This window comes from Callospermophilus lateralis, chromosome 12 (assembly GCF_048772815.1).
Source record: "Callospermophilus lateralis isolate mCalLat2 chromosome 12, mCalLat2.hap1, whole genome shotgun sequence".
NCBI classification, from domain to species: domain Eukaryota; kingdom Metazoa; phylum Chordata; class Mammalia; order Rodentia; family Sciuridae; genus Callospermophilus; species Callospermophilus lateralis.
In genome coordinates this window covers 66,112,002-66,134,473 of record NC_135316.1, presented here as the reverse complement: position 1 = coordinate 66,134,473, position 22,472 = coordinate 66,112,002, and the positions used below count along the sequence as shown (strand labels likewise).

General features: G+C 39.2%; 1 pseudogene; it reads right to left on the bottom strand.

Moving 5' to 3' along the window:
• Positions 1-1,301: 1,301 nt before the first annotated feature.
• Positions 1,302-5,254, bottom strand: LOC143411416 (ubiquitin-conjugating enzyme E2 K pseudogene; annotated as a pseudogene).
• Positions 5,255-22,472: the final 17,218 nt, after the last annotated feature.

Below are 22,472 nucleotides of genomic sequence, written 5' to 3'. Positions count from 1 at the left end.
ACTTCAGATAGAGCCCTAATATCCAGAATATACAAAGAACTCAAAAAATTAAACAATAAGAAAACAAATAACCCAATCAACAAATGGGCCAAGGACCTGAACAGACACTTCTCAGAGGAGGACATACAATCAATCAACAAGTACATGAAAAAATGCTCACCATCTCTTGCAGTCAGAGAAATGCAAATCAAAACCACCCTAAGATACCATCTCACTCCAGTAAGATTGGCAGCCATTATGAAGTCAAACAACAATAAATGTTGGCGAGGATGTGGGGAAAAGGGTACACTTGTACACTGCTGGTGGGACTGCAAATTGGTGAGGCCAATTTGGAAAGCAGTATGGAGATTCCTGGGAAAGCTGGGAATGGATCCACCATTTGACCCAGCTATTGCCCTTCTCGGACTATTCCCTGAGGATCTTAAAAGAGCGTACTATAGGGATACTGCCACATCAATGATCATAGCGGCACAATTCACAATAGCTAGACTGTGGAACCAACCTAGATGCCCTTCAGTAGATGAATGGATAAAAAAAATGTGGCATCTGTACACAATGGAGTATTACGCAGCACTAAAAAAAGACAAAATCGTAGAATTTGTAGGGAAATGGATGGCATTAGAACAGATTATGCTAAGCGAAGCTAGCCAATCCTTAAAAAACAAATGCCAAATGTCTTCTTTGATATAAAGAGAGCAACTAAGAACAGAACAGGGAGGAAGAGCATGAGGAAAAGATTAACATTAAACAGAGACGAGTGGGGGGAGAGAAAGGGAGAGAGAAGGGAAAGCATATGGAAATGGTAGGAGACCCTCAATGTCACACAAAATTACATATAAGAGGTTGTGAGGGTAAAGGGGGGGGAACAAGGCAGAGAATTGAACAATAGCAGATGAGGTAGAGAGGGAAGATGGGAGGGGAGGGGTGGGGGGATAGTAGGGGATAGGAAAGGTAGCAGAATACAACAGTCACTAATATGCCATTATGTAAAAACGTGAGTGTGTAACTGATGTGATTCTGCAATTTATATTTGGGGTAAAAATGGGAGTTCATAACCCAATTGAGTCAAATGTATGAAAGATGATATGTCATGAGCTTTGTAATGTTTTGAACAACCAATAAAAATAAAATAAAATAAAAATTAAAAAAAGACTCTGCTATAAGTGTATTCAGTGCGGAGTGCGCAGCTGCAGTCAGTTCCCAGCTTCAAGGGCGCAGACCCTCCTCCCTCCAGTGTCTCCATCCTCAGGGTGTTCCTCCTGGCCTTAATCATCGGGTCTCTGCATGGACTTTGAGGATTCTCAGCCCTCGGGGACCCACTCTGGCTTTTGCACACAACCAGTGGTTTCTCCCGCGGGTAGGCAGGACCTGGTGGTGTCTGAGCTGCGCGGCTTTGCCTTTGATCTCCAGTCCTCTCCTTGGCAGGGCACGCAGCCCGCCTCGCCTGGTTTGGCTCTGGAGGTGCTCAGAACGCTCTGCGCCTCTTCCTCGCCAGCAGGCTCGGCTGGTCTCCCCAGTCTGGTGGCCAGTCTACTCCTGAGCGAGTTGGTTCTTTTTGTCTTCTTTGCATAGAGCGTGACAGGCTGTAGGCCAAAAGGCTTGGGTACGAAGCTGGAAACTCTTCAGCTGTGGGTTGCTATCCCTAGGCAACCCCGAGGTGGGGGTGGGGGGCAGTTGCCTGCAATGGGAAGACTGGCAGGTTAGAGCATTGGGGACCCAGCCAAAGCTGACTGCCCAAAACCAAGGGAGGGGCAGTGTGAGAAGTTTCTAAAAGAAACCTTCTTCTTTCTCCTCTTCGTGGTCCTCCCGCCCTCTTCCTCTGCTGCCAGTTGCTACCAGGCTGCAGCAAGGGGCTCCTGGGCAAGGCACCCAGCAGCCAGCCAAGACTCTCTCCTATGAGGAGTCAGAGTAAGAAGTGGTGCCAGGCTGGACTTTCCTGGACCATACGAAAGGGAGCTGGTCCTACAAGAGCTCAAAGTGGAGCCAGCCAACTCCAGCCCTGCTACAGGTGAAGGATGTGGACCCAGGTACAGTAAGACCCCTTGGGACATCCAAGAATATCCCAGTTTCCACTCATTTCTCCCAGTGTTCTCTTATAGTCACTAAGTCTAAAATGTTTCAGGCTAAAAATTTGAGTTAAATTTCAGCTTAATTTTTGTTAATCAAGTTAAAATCTCATTAAATGAGTCTATTCATTAATTTCTATTGGTTCATACATGTTACTTTTGGTTTTGCCAGTTTTCAGAGTGGTACCCACCAATTGAATAGACATACGTTTTGGTAAATATTCATGTGGAGTGGTTCTTATATTTCCCAGATACATTGTTCTTCCATCTTCTGTCATTAAATTATAGCCAATGATCCCACTATGTTATGAGCTTAGATTGGCCTTGAGCATCATCAAAATGCATTTCATGTACTCACCTAATAACTGACTGAACATTTTGATCTAGGATCACTGTGACTTGAATCTGTATTTCAAGAATAATAAGATGGGCTAAAATGAGAACAATGGACAACAGCATTAATTTATCCCTGCTCTACCCTCCAAATAATATAAATACTTCTGTTACATTATGTTAACTTTTTGTTAAATTGTTGAAAGTGCTAGGTTGGAATCCAGGACTTGGTGCATGCTAGACAAGCACTTTACTTGTTTACAATTTTGCTTTTGCCTTTTTCAGAGTAAGTCTTAGAATTAAAACTGTTGTTGATGTCCAGCTGTTGTCACTTGCTGGCTCAATATTAGAAGTGTGAATGCCTCCTAAGCAGATATATATGTTTATTATAACATTATACTTGTGTAGCATTCCACCACTTTAAAGACATAGAAAATATTTTCAGCATATGAAACTCCCGAGTTTTACATTTTTAGAAAATGGAGTCATTATTATTCTACATTACATCATTACTAGTTTGTGCATATAATAAGGATATGAAAAGATCTGAATTTAGATTTATATGATGCCAGAATACATTATTGTAGAAGAAATATGAAAGAAGTACAAGAAAAATGATAATATGCTAGTAAATACTAATTATCTCTGAAGAACAAATTAAAAATAGAAGAAACTTTAAAACTTCATTTAATTGAACCAAGTTCTTGTAAAGTTGAATGTTTTAGAAAGTATATGTAAAACAAAATCATATATGTAGATGTCCCTGATACTGACAAATGTGATGTTAGAGATAGAAAAAACTAATCTTAAATTTTATTTTGTGGATGATATAGATTTTAATTTTATATTTAAGAGTCCCAAATATATCTTAATGTTCTTTTGGGACATTTAATATAAGATTAATATATTACAAAGAGAAATTTAATTTGTGATTTTCAAGGATGTTCAAAGTTTTTCATATATAGGAGATACAAATAAAAGTTTATCCAAAATGATAATAACTGGATACAAGGAATATTATGAATATTATGAATTTATCTATTTACTTTGTTCTTATAACTTTTGATTTTTGAAGGAAAATTTCTTGGATTTTCAAATTCTCTTTATTTGAATAAACAGAAACAGGAGAGGAAAATGGTTCATAAACATTTAGCAATTCATTTTAGAATGAAATTTATCTCTACTATGAATAGAAAGTCTATGTTCAAGAGAACATAAAGTTTTCAATTCTCATATTATCAGAAACATCATAAAGAAAGCTAGATTTACAACACACTTCTGTTCCTATGTGCATTCGAAGTACATACAGTAAAACACCAACACAGATTTCATGTGTTAATGTGGGGAAGGGCAAATAACAGTGACTTTCAAAGTATCTGGTAAAACAATTTCTGTAAAGCCCAAGGTTAGGCTAAAAATCACTGGAAATGAATAGTTGCATCTAAGTTCTCAAAACCGACATCAAAAAATGTTTTCAGTTTAAAATCACATTTTCAAATTCACTGAAAAACTAAGATGGCTTCTTCCATATTAAATCTGGGAATGCTGCAACATCAGTATTCCGTTTTCACTGTTTTTTGCAAGGGAAATAAAAATGCCAGCTCCATGTTTACATTATTGCTTACACAGGAACACTTTAACGGTGTTTGAAAAACTGACAAAACATTCCAAAATGGAGCAAGGGGTGTTATCCTTCAGGACACTTCACCAAATACAGAGAAATTTATCATAGGAATATTAGCTGTGTGTGGTGTCAGAGAGAAAATACATAGAGTGTCCTAGTCTCAACAGGAACATAAAGGCTCTGCATGGCTCACCATCATCAATACTGGATAAATCTCACATTTAAGAGTTTTCTAATGCTGACAATGGTGGTCTTTCCAGCCACCCATCCTACGTAGTCAAGTGTGCAAGTAGATTCACAGGCAGAGAGGACCCATGTTAAGGCGCCTCTGATGCAACATCCACAATTTGGTCCTGATACACAAAAAACATTATCTTTAATTATTCAACAAAATTCTGAAGCAAACTCTTGCTAGTCTTGTTACACTGTTAAATACTAAAGTAGCATGTTTTCTTCCATGATTTTTGTTTACTTCAAAGAAATTTTCTACTATTAAGTATGAAATAATTCAAGCATTTATCCTCTTTGAATTTATGCAGATGTTTAATTAGCTTTATTTACAGAGCAGAGATTTTTCCCTCCTACTTTCCAAGGGTGCCTAGACAACATCATTATTAAGGATGCCAATTTAGGGGCTGAGGATGTGGCTCGAGCAGTAACGGGCTCACCTGGCATGCGCGGGGCGCTGGGTTTGATCCTTAGTACCATATAAAAATAAAATAAAGATTTTGTGTCTACCGAAAAACTGAAAAAATAAATATTAAAAATATTCTCTATCTCTCTCTCTTCTCTCTCTCTCTCTCTCTCTCTCTCTCTCTCTCTCTCTCTCTTTAAAAAAAGAATGCCAATTTAAAAGAAATCTATGCAAAATCCTAAAAATAACAGATGTTGGTGCTCCTCAAGAAGAGCCAAGTCAGACCATCAGCAGCTCTCTCTCTCTATGCCTTAGTTACAAGCAATTCTGTTGCAGTCTCTACATCCCATGATTTTGAAAACAAGGCCACTATTACTGCATTCATATTGGAGCCCATAGCACATAGGTTTTCTATGCCTTTGTTGTATTTTGGATTAGAAACTGGTGGTTCAGCATACAACTTTGCCCAAAGTTAAGCTATTTGAACACTTCACGATTTGGTTTGTACTGTTTTAGTACTACTGCATCTTGTGGGTTATCCAGTTCTGCAGTTGCCAGTAATGCTTGCAGTGGCAATAATACCCAGCCAAGAGGCATTGCTGACACCCATTGATCTTTCAGGATATCCAAACAAATAGCCCCTTGTCATGGACCATCCATGGACTGTGTGTGAGTGCTGTGAGCATTCTGAGTGCTCCAGCAGACTGGACTGACGTTGATGCTCTGTCTGGGCTGTACACGTATGTGTCCTTTTCGCCCACTCTGCCTTTTGATCCCACGCAGCAACTGAGATGAATGTGGCCTTCCAGCATGTCAGTCAATCTACTGACCTCAAGACATCGCGAAGCTAGACTCAACCCCCTGAAACCTGACCCCTTGCCTCATTGGAGTGGAAATTTCTCAAGTGTTTTCCCCTCAATAAACGTCCTTCTGTCTCTTTTGTCTTCCTCTCTTGCCTCCTTTGTGGGAGCTGGAGCAGAGGAGCCGTCTCTGAAGAATCCCAAGAAAAAGGTATTTTCTCTGTCTGATGTGGTTATTTCAAGCCAACCCAAATTCACGTGTTGTGGCAGCCCCTGTGATAGAACTAATATTAGGATGTCATATTGTAGGACCTTAGGGGGGATTGAATGGATGTATTTCTGGTATTTTTATCTCTAGATGGTATCTTTCTCCTCCCGCCTTCAGCACTTCCTAGAACTATTACTTGATGCACTGCACCACTATGGAGGCTATGTCTCCGCAGGCAGCTGATTGGCTCCTCCCTCCTCTTTGACAGCTAGGGCCATCAACACCTCAGTCACCTGTTCCTCCACTGACTCCTTCTTGAGCGATTCAGACCTCAGCACAGGAAGGCTGCTAATGATGCCCCTGCGGGCCACCACGCTCCCCTCAATGTCTCACTTTATATGTTTTAAAGGAAACTAGGTTAAACACTTTCTAATCACTGCTTTAATGAAAGTGATATTTTGTGAGTCAGCTCACAAAAAAAAATGTATGTATATATGTGTGCATATATATGTGTATAAGTATGTATAATGATTTTATATCTATTATGTCAATTTGTATATAGATTTTTAAAAGTTGCATGTGTGTTTACATATATAAAACTTTAAATCTTCAAACTGCCTGGAAATATCTGACCTTTTGGGAATATTAATGTTTCATATTTTAAAAAATAATTTGCTATACAACATGTGTCCATCCATGAGGCATGTTTGGAATCAACAATTTGGGAAGACTTTCCAGTAATTTGGAGAATTTGAAAATTCTAACAAGAGTACTGACTTAATAAATTATAATACATTTAAAAATACAAAATTAAATAACTAACCTGAACCTCTCAGTTTCCACCTGAAATTCATGCTAATTCCTAGCTGATCCCTGAATGTACCTAGTGTATGTTTTACAAGCTGCACCATCTGCAAAGTGTTTCCTCCATATTTGGTCTGGCCTGTTTCAGTGTCTCCTTCACAGTCCTTGAAGTGAATCTGGACCAGGCTCTGTTGCAGAAACTATCTCTATGATATAGTTTCTGTTAGCCCTTTTAGAATAGCAGGTGTGTGGACAGAGGGTGTGCTAAGGAGGAAATTTGGGGTTTCTAGTTTCAAACAGGTACCAAGCAAGCTGTAGAACAAATTTGCCTCTTTTGCTCCATCTTTAAGAATCTGGCTCTTCAGCTATATTTTCCCAATGATTTTGCCTTCTGTGTGCAAATAGAGGACACATGCAGACACTTTCTCTATGCTACTTTAGACAGCATTTTCTTAAAAATTCTCTTTCAATTGACAGATGTTGGCCTATATTCATGTTTAAAGGATCTGTCTATGTCCTTTAGAGTCAGTCTTTAATATAGACAGTTTTCCAACAATATGAGGGTTTACTCCTGCAGGGTAATGTGGACAGTTTTTCTGGCAAAGATGATCACCTTTATAGTCTTGGAACTACCCTCAATGATAGGTAAGAAAAACATCATCAACAATGCTAAAATCAGGCATAGGAGAATTGTTTTCATATCCTTGCAAAATCTCAGTCCTTAGTAATTTGCAGTAGGGTATTGGGATCGTTGGATGCCTATTGGTGTAAGCTACTGACTCCTCCAAAACCCTTGATTTATTTTATTATTATGCTTGAATAGTGCAGTAATCAGTGTGAAATTACCATATTTTTAAAGTCCAATGCAGATATGCTCAGGTTATTCTATAGTGTCATTGCTGAGATCTCCTGTGACATAGTTTGAAGATTGCCAAAGGCAGGTAGGCTGCAGTTACTTGAGCTTGCAGTTTGGCTACACAAATTGATGTGTTCATAACCAAAATTGTGACAGAGAATGCTATGTAATGTGTTGAAATTTCACTCTGCCACTGGATGACATAGTACATGTTTACTACAGTATTGGATTTCTCCAGATCTAGTCCTACTCAGGGATTAATCTCCAAGATCCTTTGTCTGACAACAGCAAAGGAAATTATAAAGGTGAGAAATCCATGTACATCAGTATGTTTAGCCCTACCAGGAAGTCACTGATGTATTACTATTATTACTTTTTTTGATTTTTGAATCACAAAAATAAAAAATAAATGACTTAGATTACTTACATTATGTTAGAACCTATTGCATTACATACTATTTCAAGGCAGGTACTGTGTTTTACAGGTTGTTACATCTTAGGCCTAGCAAGGTAAGGGCTTGCTGGCTTATTAGCTATATTGATAAACTACTTGGTAAATAGTTCTAAAAGAAATATCAAATATAATCCCTATATTATGCATAGTACTTGGACCTCATGTAAGAACCAGTATTGTGTTCTTTTTCTAGCCTTTTCATTTTCTTATCTTTTTAAATATGCAACCATTTTTACCCTACAAATTTGCTATTATCCTTATTTTAGAGATCAGGAAATTGAATGAAACAGAAATGCCTTGCTAGAATTTATATGTGGCCATGTGGCTCTCTTGTGGAACTAGAACTGAGAGCTGAAACTTTATCAATACATGGAGTTACATTTTCTCAGCTATTGCCCTATTAGTAATTTCTGGCTTGAGTTTTTTTTAATGACATATTAGAATTCAGATTTTTTGTGACTTATAAGATTTGTGGTATATACTAACTCTTTAAAGAGTATAAATGAGAAATTAAAATGTAAAAACTATTAACTATATTTCTACTATGTACTTGAGGAAGCAGCTTTAAAAAACAAAGGGGCAAGCTAATGTTAATCAATTAACAAAAATAACAAGACCAACAGTTATATTTTCCCCAGGTCCTTGTACTCCTTCATCTAAAATTTTACAATTTTAAGGTATAGCTTTGCAGTCAGAGTTGATGTTACTACTTAAAAAACACCCACTTGGAATTAAGCTAAGATTTTATTTTCAAATTCCTTTGCTCCAGAAATAACTCAGAAAGTACCTCTGTAGATTTGACAACAACTGGTATCCCATTGTAGAGGTAAAAACTGAGAGAACGGAAATGGAATGGGCCTGAATTTTGGAGTCAGAGTGATCAATACTCCCAGCCTGTGCCACTAGACTTCCTGATCTCTAAAATAGCTAATGTAGGGTTGTCAGGTATATTAGTAATTATGACTGGTGCTTACTTAAGTAGTAGCTAGTAATAACTAAGATGCCATGTCATGTGGACGTGCTTTGTCAGGGACCCATTTCACCATCTTGGGGTCACTGTCAGTTAAGGCCTATTTGGCTTAAAGAAACAGATCCCCTCCCCATGCAATCTCCCTTTTAGGCTTGATAAGGGGAATTGAAAGGTTACACAGGTGTAGCTCCAAGAATCAAGCAAAGTAAATAGTGTCAGCTGTCATGTGGGACTTGAACCAAGAGCAGAAAGCCATCAGCCTATCACCTTCATGCCCTTGTGCTCAATCTCTCTCTCTCTCCCCCCCTCCCCTGCCCCACTTCTCTTGCTATACATTCTCAATTTTGCTCCCCACTAGTCATTTGATCAATTGTTGTATCTCTGTATAATATGGCTTCCAGTGCTTATAATTTCAGCCTGCCAAGTTTGAAGTCTTGAAATTCCAAATGCACACATATGCCCTTGGTGTGTGCAACAGAAGAGTCTGATTTTCAACTCTAAATCTCAATTCCAGGTTTCCAGAAAATTAAAGATTTGACTGGCTCTGTGTGGGTTTATATTTTACCATATGTTCAGCTGTGCCAGTATAGTCCAGACTATTGGGCCCACCCCTACAACAGGCACTTGAGGGATGGCATGCAAGAGGCAGAAAAACCAACAGCTGTGTAGTATATCTGCCTTTGGATATTCCTTGATGACAGTCTTAGAAGATTTCAGTTTAAAAGTCTTCCTAATTTAGTAGTCCCTAACCCTAGTGTTTCTGTTTCTTATAGTCACCTGATAGAGCTTTAGGATTATCCAGGGCAATACATACTTTTGGGTACTCTGATTCAGTTAGTCTGGTGAAGTAGTCAGGGGTTCATATATTAGGAAAGAAACACTCTTAGGTGATTCTCGTGTGAAGTTAGATTGAAAATCACACACTGTATTAAAATGTTTCCTGTGCTGTGGTAGATACAGGGATTAAAAGAGAGAGAGAGAGAGACAAGCATTAAACTATAAACAAGTGATGATCCATGACCCAAGGAAATTGTAAACAAAAGAGCTATGGGAGGACTGAAGTATGGTCCTTCATTTCTTGATAGTAATGAAGGTTGAGTCACCCTTACTATAAATTTACAGGTGGGCAACACCTACATCTCAGTTACCCACCTGGCTGTTAGACTCCTAAGGTCCAGATAGCTTGCTGGCTCCAGAGATGGTCCTGGGAAACTACCACAGCTTAAGGTCTTTTTGTTTGATTGTTTTTTGTTGTTACCAGGGATAAAACCCAGGGATGCTTAACCACTGAGCCACATCCCCAGCCCTTTTTAAATATTTTATTTAGAGAGAGAGTCAGTCTTGCTGAATTGCTTAGGGTCTTGCTAAGTTGTTAAGGCTAGCATTAATTTGCAATATTTGCCTCAGCCTCCTGAGCTACTGGGATTACAGACTAGTTCCACCAATCCTGGATCACTACTTAAGAGTTCTTAGACCCCAGATCTGAGCTCCAATGAAATTTAATAAAAGATGAGACATACTGGCAACTGAAAAGAGAACCGTCCAACATAATTGACACCCAGCAAGATAGAAATGCTGGCAAAGTGACCATGACAAAAATCACTGTCCTCGAGTAGCACAAGTCCAGTGGGAAAGGTGGCACACATTTAGTATTAATTTTAATAAGAGAATGAATACAGGGCTCTGGATGGGATTAGACTATTAAGAGAATGATACCTAAACCAGGTGATACCTGTAGGGATCTTAGTGAGAAGGAAAGAGAAAACCTGACAAGAGCCTCCTTAGCCCAGGTATAGTTGGCATGTACTTTGCATGATCTTCTCAGTTAAATCTCCTACCAAACCTGTGTTTGGGGGCAGGTGGCTTGCTAACTTTATGGTATACATAAGACACTGACTGAGATTTTAACTGCCCAGGTTCACATAGCTGATGGCCATAGGAGCCAGATTCCGATTCAGTTGAATTTGATCTTAGAACCCTACTGGTTATTTCTGACCAGTAACTGCTTTTACTACAACATAAGATTCCCAGGAGAGGCACACTTGATGTGGGGAAGTTAGAGAGAAACTTCCTGAAGCCAGCAGTGTTTGAAAGGTGAGCAAGAAGATACGTAGGGTAAAAGAAGCAGCTGAGGATTGCCAGGATAGGAATGGGACTGGAGCAGTGTCTCAGTCAGGCCCAGACAAGAAATTGGAACCACAGTAAGTCGATTTAATGTGCGGGTCACTTACAGAATTATTGAAAGGGCAAGGGCAAGTGAGAGATACTGAGGAACCCAGAGATCAGCAACTGCAGGAAAGAGAGGGGTCCTCCATCACAGGAGCCTGGAGGAAAGGCAGCTGAGGCCAGTGCTGAACTTTCTTTGAGGGTCTCTGAGGCCCAGCTCAGATATGGCTTGAACAGCTATGCTGTGTGTAGCCTTCTGAGGAGAGACTCCTTAGGGATGATGCTCAAAGTTCTGAGGGCCCTCAGGTTATGTTTAAATGGTTGTGAATAAGTTTTTCTAATCCTCTTTTCTCTAAACAAACTTGGGTGTTCCCTTCATCCCTTGGACTAGCTCTATTTTTATTTTCCAACAAACTAGTTAACAGAATTAACTGAATTTGTCTGAAAATTTTGTAGTGGCTCTCAGTGTTTTGGTAGTATTTTAAATTCCATCTAGTCAATGACTCCTGGCAGTACAACCAAACAAGCGTTTTAAAGGACCATGGACTAAATGATTATTTGAGAGAACTTTCTCTCCCCCATGATGTAAATAGTTTATAAGCTGGTTTGACTATTAAATACTGTATAAATTGATAATTTATGTTTTTTGTACTTCAACAAATACTGACTATTGCCCCAGTGCATGACCAGTAGGAAGACACCTCCCACAGTTTCTGGGAACCCTATGCTGTAGAAAGCTGCTCCCAGGGGGCTGAACAGGAGTCCAGTGGATGTGTTGAGGCCAAGCCCAGCTATGGAAGGGCCCTGTGGGGGCTGGGCCAAGCTAATGGGATGCACAATGAGTGCCAAGGATAAGGTGGTGGCCCAGGGCTCTAAAATTAGCCACAAGAACCTGTAGGGGGATGAGGGTAAGGCTACACAGGAGGTGAAGTTCCTGCTGTTAGGTGAGGCCACGTCTGGATCTGGCACCCCTGATATTGGCCCAAATCCCAAAACAAGGGCTTCAAACTCACTGGCCAGCCCTGGGCCCCACAGCTGGGTTTGAATCTGGGACAAGCCTGGTCACGACCCCCAAATAAGAGTAGGGAAAGTCTGAGCAGCTCTCTGTAGCATATGGTTCCCAGCCACTGTGAGAAGTGTCTTCCTGCTGACCATGCACTGAGGCAATAGTCATGTATTTGTCAAAGTTCAAAAAACATAAATTATCAATTTATACAGCATTTAACAGTCAAACCAGCTTATTAAATAATTTACATCATGGGGGAGAAAAAGGTCTCTCAAATAATTATAGGCCACACTAGATCTGACTCTCATATTATACCCCAAATCCCCAAGTCAGGACAATGGTGCCTTAACATTAGCTATCCAGACCCTACTTGACCATTCACCCTCAATAACCAGCCTCACAGAGTCTCAGAACACCATGCCCCCACTATCATTCCATTCTTCCCTAGACTTTACACAAATCCTCAGGACCCTATGCTGTACCCACCCTCAGGCTTCATCTCTTTCCCCCAAATGTTCCCTCTATTCCTACTGAACATGAGCATCCCCTGGGGCTCCTTCCAGGCCCCTACTCACTCCTTCCTTCAACTTTCTTCCCCCTATCCTTCCTCTGGAATCTATATCTTCCACTTGTGCACTCTGACCCCAAGGAACCCTTCAAGTGGGAAACTGTTCTTGAGCCTTCTACATCAGGAACTCCTTCAGAGCCCCTGCTTCTGGCTAGAGGCATCACTCCCCAAAACTGGGTTAGGCAGGCCCCCAACCCCCAGCTATGGCCTTTGACCTCCTGTAAATTTTCTCCCACACTGTGGCCTTCCCAGATTCTACCAGGTGGGTTCTGCTAGGAGGAGAGGAACCAGGGGCTGGAAAGGGCCTGGGCTGGGCTAGGCAGACCTCCCCGCCACCACACACACCCCTCAAAGGCCTGGACTGAGATTTCACTGGTCACCTTGTGGGGGAGGCCAGACTCCAAGCTTCCCTGGAAGGTTCTGCTCCAAGGGAATATTTCCTAGTTTCCAAGGCCTGTCTGGGCCATTGATGGGGAAGTCTGGGAAATAGGAGGGAGTATGGACAAACAGGACGAGTGCCGCTGCTAGAGGTAGTCTTAACAAAGTCACTTTCTGAAGACATTTCTCTTTTTTTTTAACAAATGGACATTTACAAGACATATTATTTTCGAATGCTTTCATACCTCTGCAACCTCTTTACCACCAGAATGTCCAGATGTCGCAAGTGTTTTAAAAGGTTGGGGGGAAAGTTGAGAAGGGTTTTGTTTGTTTTTTTTAATACAAAGACCTTCTACAAATGGCGGTGGGCAAACCAAAAGGTGGGGCACTTCCGGTCGTCGAGCTGCGTGTTCCTCTTCCTGTTCTCTCCGGAAGGATGACGCCCAGCGTCCTGAGGACTGAAGACCAAAACCTTGCTCACCTTCCAGGGCAGGTAGGGCCTTTGACCCGCCTTGTCTGGAGGAATTAAGGTCTCCTGGAACCTGCATAGAGCACAAGCGGGAGCGGAGACACGGCCTGATTTGCGCCGCTCGGCATCATGACGCTGGCCTTCTTGGGCCCTCAAAGCCCCCGAGGCCTCCATGGCCTTCAGCAGCCACCCTTCTCCCCACACTACACCCGCTGCCTCCCGAAGGCACTGAGGCTTGCATGGCGCCACGGGCCAGTGCACTGTCCATGTGTTTCCTCAGTTACGTTTTCAGTGTATTTCCTGAGATATCATTTGCACACCATTCTCATCCTCTTTTCTGCCACTGGACCCCAAGTAGTATCTCAAATCTTAGTCGCCCCACCCTCACCCACCCCCACTTCCCAATTTTTTTCCTGGGTTTTAGTACTTTATATTAATCTATATTTAGTTTCAGGTATTCTTTCCTCAACTACATCCAGGTAAATGTTAGGACCATTCAATGGAACCTTCACTCCTGATCATAGTATTCATTTCTAATGGATTTTTTTTAAAGTAGTTTCTGTGACTTTACTGATGAAATGGATTCCTTATCTCTCACATGGTATCTAATCCACTTCTTAAATTATGTGTTTAGCCTTTTTATTACCTCATTTTAAACTGTCTAGTGAGTCTTCACATGTTGGTCACTTCTAGGTCTTCCTTTTTTGACCCTGGAGTCACACTCTCGTGCTGCTTTGTGAGTCTAGTGGATATTTTATTTAAGTAGTGGCAGATATCCTTCTTTTAAGCTGCTAGAAGGAGGTGACTAGGGTGGGGAGGAGGCTGAGTCAATTTGATCTCCAGTTGAACTAGAACAGGGCTTTGTTGCTTCTGTAGTTTTAATTCAACTTACCACATTGTTTTTTTGTTTGTTTGTTTGTTTTTGTGTGTGTGTTCTAAAGGCTTATAATCTGAGCTTTAATGAGAATCTGGCAATCATAGTATACTTGTAAAGTCAAAGTTCTTTGACTTTATAAGTACACTACTATCTTTCAAAACTGTGGGCTATTTCTGCTTTAAAGCTCTGTTGTGCATTTTTAGGGTTAATGTAGAGTTGTCTTTTGTTTTCTATTCCACTCCTTTAATGATTAGTCAATGCTCTGACATAGTATCTTTTAAATAGAAATTTTTAGGTGTCAGATTTCTTTACTGATTATACTAGATGTCCAGTAGAACTTTCTGTGATAAAGAAAGTGTCCTATGTATGCTTGGATCAATGTGATAAGCACTAGCTACATAGGAAGCTATGGAATTCAATTTTTAATATCAATTTAATTCTATAACCATCTGTAACTATGGGTCATCATAATGAGTGGTACACTTGTACATCCTTTGTATATTGTGAAAGCCATGATGAATATTTAACAGACTCGTTCGTGCTTTTTACATGTATTTCTACTTTTGATACAAAAGCTGTCTGGCCCTTTTGATGTTGACATTATATGAATCTTGAAATATGAGTTTGGGTTCTTTGTAAAGAATAAAACTTTGTGAAATGTGAAAAACTTTGGATGAGCAATTAGCTTTGTAAACAAATGTCTATGCATTTTCAAGAATCAGTGAACTGTGTGATCTAGTTGTAGGAGAAGCCCCATCACAACAACAATCTCACTTTATTTCCTGAGGCTTTCACACACCCTGCTGTGTAGATGTTCTAGAAGTTCAAAGACAAACCAGCCTGACAAGACATGCATTATTAAACTAACAAGGTATGAAGATATAAGTAGAATTCAATACAATTCCTAAATCATGTCTGCCACACCTCCCTCACTCTCCCATACCTGTTAAGATATGTATGCCATTTCAGCACTTGACAGAAGGACCAGGTGGTAGGCCTGGAGCAGGACACTATTAGTTTGGTGCCACCACTAAATTAGTCCACATACCTTTGTAAAACTCTTTTACTAATCTGTAAAGAAAAGTCATCTGTTGCTAGATTCTGAAAGCTGTATTATTTTAAGACCAGAAGGAATCCTTTTGGAGGTTTTTCAGTTTCTCTTTTGCCTTTAGATAGAATTGTTCCTGAAAACTTTTCATCATGATTTATATTAATTATATTAATGCTTTAAAGTCACAGTGGCAATGTGATTGGTTCTTGTTTCTCCACTTTGGGGATAAGATAAATGTTGTTGGGGGAGAAAATGCTCATATGTGTGCTATTTTATCTTTCTATGTAGCTGGACAAATTTGCCAGCATAAGAATGCTGAGGAGCAAGAGAAAGAACTCCTCTTCTGAACCTAAAGACTGTGTGCAGGCTATGACTGCTCACCAGCATCTTCAGACATGATGGGAAACATACCAAAGCCACTGTCAGAGAATGAAGTCCTACAAGTTTTTGGTTTTTGTTTTGGAACCAAGGATTGAACCCAGGAGAGTTTTACCACTGAGCCACTGCCCTTTTATGTTTTATTTGAGTGTCATGCTATGTTGCTGAGGCTTGCTTTGAACTTAATATCCTCCTGCCTCAGTTTACCAAGCCACTGGGATTACAGACATGTATCCCTATGCCTGGCATCCTACAACTTCTTGAAGAGATGATGGTAAGAATTTTGATTCTCTATAAAATGAGACAAAGTCTAAGGTTTAGGTGCTATGCTTGGAAACTCTTAGCATATCTCTTAGCACAACTTAGGTTTCATAGGGTGATTTCAAATATCACTGAAAATAGCCCTTTAGCCATAGATTGCTTTTGGAACATAAAAATAAAAATCTGAAGAAAAGCATCACACCAGTTTCTCCAGAGTATCTACACTCTATATCAAGTGGTATTTTTTTACCTCCAATATATTATCTAAGTTGTCTGAGTTTAGTTGATGTTTAAGTGGTCACAGTCCTCTGATTTTTGCATTAATTGTGTTGGTTTTTTTTAAAGTCTTATATTTCATTCCTTTCTTAATTCTCAGTATATCCATATTCATTATGGTTTTGCAACAGTTATGTCTGTAAAATAAAACTCACTCTTTTTGAAGTATGGACTCATTTCTGGTTCAAACTAATTTGACCAATAACTTACGTGTTAACTATATTCAAGCCATTTACTACAAATGAATGCTAATTTAATTGAAATAGACTTATGCACACATAAGTGCACACATTTGCTTATCTCCTAGGATTCCAAACATTTGAAAAATTAAATTGGGTAAGAAATGCCAAAGATAGTATTCAATAATTAAGTTCTTTATAAGTTTAGTGTAGGAATAAACTAGTTTTTGAGATATCTAATTAACTTCCGTGGAAATCACAATATATAGAATATTATATTGTTAGAAAAATTTAGTAGGCATGGTGAAGGAGGCCAAGTCTTAACTCAGGATAGGATTTGTGTAGGCAGAGGAGAGAACAGTATCTTGAGATGAAGGAAATAACAGTAAGCAAAGGTGTAGAGCTAGGTTGGATATAGCTCCACAGATACTGGTGAGAGGTCAGTAAAATTAGATTGGAATAATAACTTGGGGCAGATTAGGAGAGGATTTTGTGTGTCATTCTGAGGAGTTGTTTTTTTCTGAATCATGATTTATTCTGTTTGTTATTTTGTGTATTGTTTTGATCACCTGATCAATTTTTAGGGAAGTTACTTCATTCACTATTAAGAGTGTAAGATGTGCATGAAATTTGAGAAATGGGAACAGCTAGTCTTATTGGTCGACTGGAATCAGTGATTTATTTGCTATTATGCTGCCTTATTTTCTATTCATCACAAGCATTTGTGTCCAGGAAGCTTGAGAATACCCAAAAAGAATCAGAGCTTAGTTTGTGTCTTCATTGGGTTTTCCCGTAATCAATGATTCCTAACTATTCATCACTGGGTGTATATTTTTAATGAATGAACCCTAGGCTATGCCAGATCTTGATGAAGTGCTAGTTTTGGTTTGTTAATCACATATGTATAACTCCTTCTCTACTCTTTTCACACCAGGAGTTGATATGTTTTCTGTAAAGAACAAAGAAAACTTTTTGCTAGCCTTTGCCTCTGTTGTTGAGGTTTGTATGAAGTCAGCTCTCTCTAGTGTACCATTAGGAACTCAGGATGGTAAAGTGCCCTTTTCTTTCTCTCTTCCATGCACTGTAAATGGAATCACTTACCTTAATAACCTGTGAAATTTTTGAAATGGTACTTTTATGAATCATTTGTGACTCCTTAAATTTTTTTGGTCACCATAATGGGTGGCACATGAATAAGCAGAGGAAGGAGCCTATTGATGTTAAACATTTATCACATTTTATTACCACACACAGTTAAAAGGAAAACTACCCAGAAATTACTGTATATAATTTATATTATTTTTGTTGTTGTTGCTGGTAGGCAGAGAAGGAGGAAGACTGTAAATTTTAATAAGATGTATGCAGTAGATGGAAATAGCATTTTTGAAGTATCTGCAGAACACTTCTTTGATAAGTGGGCCAGATCACTTATTAAACAGGGTAGGGCTGAGGTAGGGCTGTCCAGTATCCTAAGGAATAAGTCTGTCCCTACTAAAGTGTGTTTCAAAATAAGGAACAGATTCTTTTCTTCCCTTACTCTGGGTTCTTGAATATATCACAATACTCTGAAGGGAAAATTTGCTGTTGATTCCAAAGCTGAAGACTAAGAAGGATCTTTTCCTCCTCTAAATGCCAATTACTGATATTCCTCAGGGTTTTCTGGGTCTCACACTTTTTTTTAAAAACAAATTTGAGACTGTTTCTGAGAATTCTAGACTTCAGCTGGAATTGCTTTTTTCTTGCACATATCTATAATATTTTCATTAATAAAAACTATGTTGAGAAAGCCACTCTGGGTAAGGGGCCAGTTTAACCTTTTGGCATTTGCACCCATGGAAGTTTCATACTATCTAAAATGTGTGCAGAGGTCCTTTGTTTTGGTGTTATATAGTTTTAAAAATAATTATTCTTTTAAATTTTTTAAAGTGTTTATTCTTTTTAGTTATATATGACAGAGTGTAATCTGACTTATTTATACAAATCTCTTATTAGGATCCTGGTCTTTTGGTTGTACATAATGTAAAGATTCACTGTGGTGTATTCATATATGTACATAGGAAAGTTATATCAGAATCATTCCACTGTCTTTCCTATATCTGTCCACCATCCCTTCCTTTCCTTCTCCTTTGTCTAGTCTACTGAACTTCTATTCTTCCCCTAATCCTTTTATTATATGTTAGCATCCACATATCATAAAGAACATTCAACCTTTGGTTTTTTGGGATTGGTTTATTTCACTTGCATGATAGTCTCCAGACGCATTCATTTTCCAGCAAATGTCATAAAGTCATTCTTTTTTATGGCTGAGTAATATTCCATTGTGTATATATACCACATTTTCTTTATCCGTTCATCTGTAGTAGGGCACCTAGGTTGGTCAAGAGTATTTATAATTTGTTTTGGTACTGAGGATTTAACTCAGGAGCACTTAACTAATGAGCCCTTTAAAAAATATTTTAATTAGAGACAGAGTCTCATTAAGTTGCTTAGGGCCTTGCTTAGTTTCTGAGGCTGGCTTTGAAATTGCTATCCTCCTGCCTCAGCCTCCTGAGTTGATGGGATTACAGGTATATGCCAGCACATCTGGCAGTATTTAATTTTTATGTGAAGTTAAAAAATTTTGTTTTAAAGAATGTTTCTTTTCCCTCCTCAAGACAGTCCTTTGGAAGACTGTACTGACTTGATGACTTAATAAATGAAAGTACAGTGAAAGATTTGAATGTTTGTACTTATTTAGTTTTTACCTAGGAAATGGTGTTACTGGGTCTCTGTAATAGTCTAATTTCTGAATGCTTTCCTAGAGTAGTGATACACTTTTAGTTCTTCTTTTTAAGGGCTTTTCCCCCTTTTGTATTTTGGTCAAGGTGAAGTTTTAGCCAAAAGTCCATCTTTATTCCTTTGTGGATCTTAGGTATGTGAAGTAGTTGTGTTCATGACTGACTATACAGTTGATTGATGAAGTCTGTTTCAGAGTTTTTTCTTGTACTACTTATAGATACAGATAGCCGGGTTTGAAACTGACTTGTTTATTCTAGGTTTTGCCTCCAGTTCTGGCTCTCTCTGCTTATTTTTTCCTGACCCTGGATAAAATTCCAGATGGGTCCCACAGCTTTCCTGCTGCATTCAGGTAGCAAAAACCATGGCTTAGGAAAAATAAGTCCGTTTTCTTGCCCCCAAAACAGTTTTTTTTTTCTTTTGTCAGTTTGTTCCACTTGGAGCCTGCAGGAGACTGCAGGTATGTGTGGGGAGGTGTGGGCCTGATTCTCATCCTTGCCTTTCTCCCTACTCTCTAGACTGAATCTGTCTCTTCCAGGATTAGACAGGAGCACCTTGGGGTGCTATGTTAGTTTCCTATTGTTACTGGTGCAAACTACCATGGATTTAGGGGTTCAAAACAACACAGTGGATTGTAATTGTGTAGATTAGAAAGTCAGCTGGTTCTGTGGGTTTCTCAAGGCTGTTAGCTAACTAGGCTCCTAGTTCAGGCCTTGTGAAGGATCTTCCAAGTTCATTCAGTTGTTGGCAGATCCAATTCCTTGCAGTTGTACAGGGATATTGATGTTCCTGTTTCCTTGCTGACTACCAGCCAGAGATTGCTTTTAGTTTTTACTTTGTAGAAGCCTTTCTCCTGTCCTTGTGTGCCTGTTTCTCAGATGCATTGATTCCGTCTCATGCTTAGAATTTCTCTGACCTCTTCTGATGTTTCAAACTTCTGCCTCCATTTAGAGAAAATTCTCTGCTTTAAATGGTCATATTAGATTATGCTCACCCAGATGAATCCAGATAATTTATCTATTTTAAGATTCATCACATTGATTATATCTGCACAGTCCATTTTGTCATACAATATATAACCTATTGTTATGGTTTGGATGTGAAGTGTCCCCCAAAAGTTCACATGTGAGATGGTGCAAAAAGGTTCAGAGGAGAAATGATTGGGTTGTGAAAGTCTTAATCAGTGATTCAATCCTCTGATAGGGATTAACTGAGTGGTAACTGAAATGGTAAGGTGTGGCTGGAGGAGGTGGGAATTGGGGCATGGCTTTGGGTATATATTTATATCTGGTGAGTGGAATATTTCTCTGCTTCCTGATCTCATATTAACTGTTTCCTCCCACCACACTCTTCCTTCATGATGCCTTGACTCACCTGGAGCCCCGAGAAATGGAGCCGGCCTTCTAGGGATTAAGACCTTTGAAACCATGGGCCTTCAAATAACTTTTCCTCCCCTAAAATTGTTCTGGTCAGATCCTTTAGTCACAGCAGTATAAAAAAGCTGACTGAAATACCTATTTATATAGGGTCCAGGAATTCGGGCAGTATGCTTCTTTATAGGGGCCATATTTCCCACGTCACTAGTGACTTCTTTTTGGCTATTTACCCTTGTCTTCTGTGTGTCCAGTCCTCTGTTGGGTGATCTTTTGGATACAGTATTTCTTAGATGGCTTATGCCAGAGTCTTCCCTGGGATATATATTCTGTTCTTGGAAGCTAATAATCTGGTCTTCATCGTGTTCCCTCCAAATCCTGTCTTTTACAAAGAGTGGTTTACTCCTGATGGTTTCTACCAGTACCTTGAGATTTTTACAGCTATTTTGTTTCAGATACTTGTCCCTCTAACTTTAAATGACTTTCTATTAATGGAATCCTCTTTTGCAACATGTGACAGTACTGACCATTTTCACTTGCTAGCATTTCTTTATTTGCTTTAGAAGTATAGTGCTTCTTTCTCTCTCCTGATTTTCATCCTTTCTGGCTGGTTCTTTCCATATTTCCTATACTATCTGACCTTTAATTTCCTTTGGCCCATCAGTCTTACTTTATCCACTCTGGTTTTCTCTGTATTATATCTGCACAGTCCATTTTCTCTGTTTCAGTCCTTCTGGAGGATTGAAACCCTTCCAGGTTGTAAACTTCCCCTATATTCTGATACCTTGCTATTTCTCCTATAGAAGAGTAGCTGCAATCATGCTCTTTAAAAGATGCTAAACCTCAACACATAAGAAATGAAATACATCATGTGCCTTAAAAGCAATAGATTTCCATTTCTACCTTCCTTAGTTCCCTGACTGGAAAGCCAACACTGAAATCTGAGTCATACTTGATTCCATTAAAGCATTGGTCACATCCATGTACTTCTCTGTTCTTATTAGCTCTGATTATATTTCTCCCCTGCTTTCACTAAAGCTTTTATTAACTCTTACTGGGGTATTGCAGTGGCCTCCCTCATTCATCTGAGCCTGCTTGATAACTCTTACATGTTATGTCTTAGCCCAAATATTACTTTTCCTTAAAAGCTTTCCATCCCCTTCCAGATTTAGCACTATTTACCCTTGCTTCTCAGAGCTGCTAAGGTTGATTCATGAGTCCCTTTTTGAATTTATCATTTTTAAAATATTTGTCTCCCCACTAGATTAACTTCTTGAACTATCAGAATCCTCAACAAATGATTATTGAACCAAGTGCAATTTCCTAACTTTTAAGATGTGTAAGATATCGTATTTCTTCTCCCTCCCCCTCTTTTGGTACCTCGTGTAGAACCCAGGGATGCTTAGGCACTGAACTACATCCCTAGCCCTTTTTATTTTTTATTTTGAGACAGGGTCTCAATAAGTTGCTTAGGGCCTTGCTAAGTTACTAAGGCTGGCCTAGAATTGCAGTTCTCCTGCCTCCATTTCTCTAGTCACTGGGATTATAGGCATGCCCCACCACTCCCAGCAATAATGAATCTCTCTTTAGACCCTATGACTAGATGGAGATTAGCTTTAATTTCTAGTGTTCCCAGTAACATCAAAACATTAATGAATGGAAGAGATTTTTTCATGAATTCATAGCTTTCTTTACTTCTCCCCCCCTTTCACTTGAGAAAATGAAGCTTTGCAAGCAGGATCCTCTGTCAGAATGTCATCATTAAAGGAGTGCCAAACAGAATCATTCTGATAAAAATTAATTTCTGGATTTTCTGTCTACAATTGTGTAGGAAAAAAATGGTCTAATCAAATACTTGCTCAAAGTACTTAGGTATGAAGAGTGCGGCTTTAATCCTTTCCTGGGAAGGTATTTATCAGGCTTTATCATAATGTAGAAGAAAGCACATTTATATGAAGCCTTTATC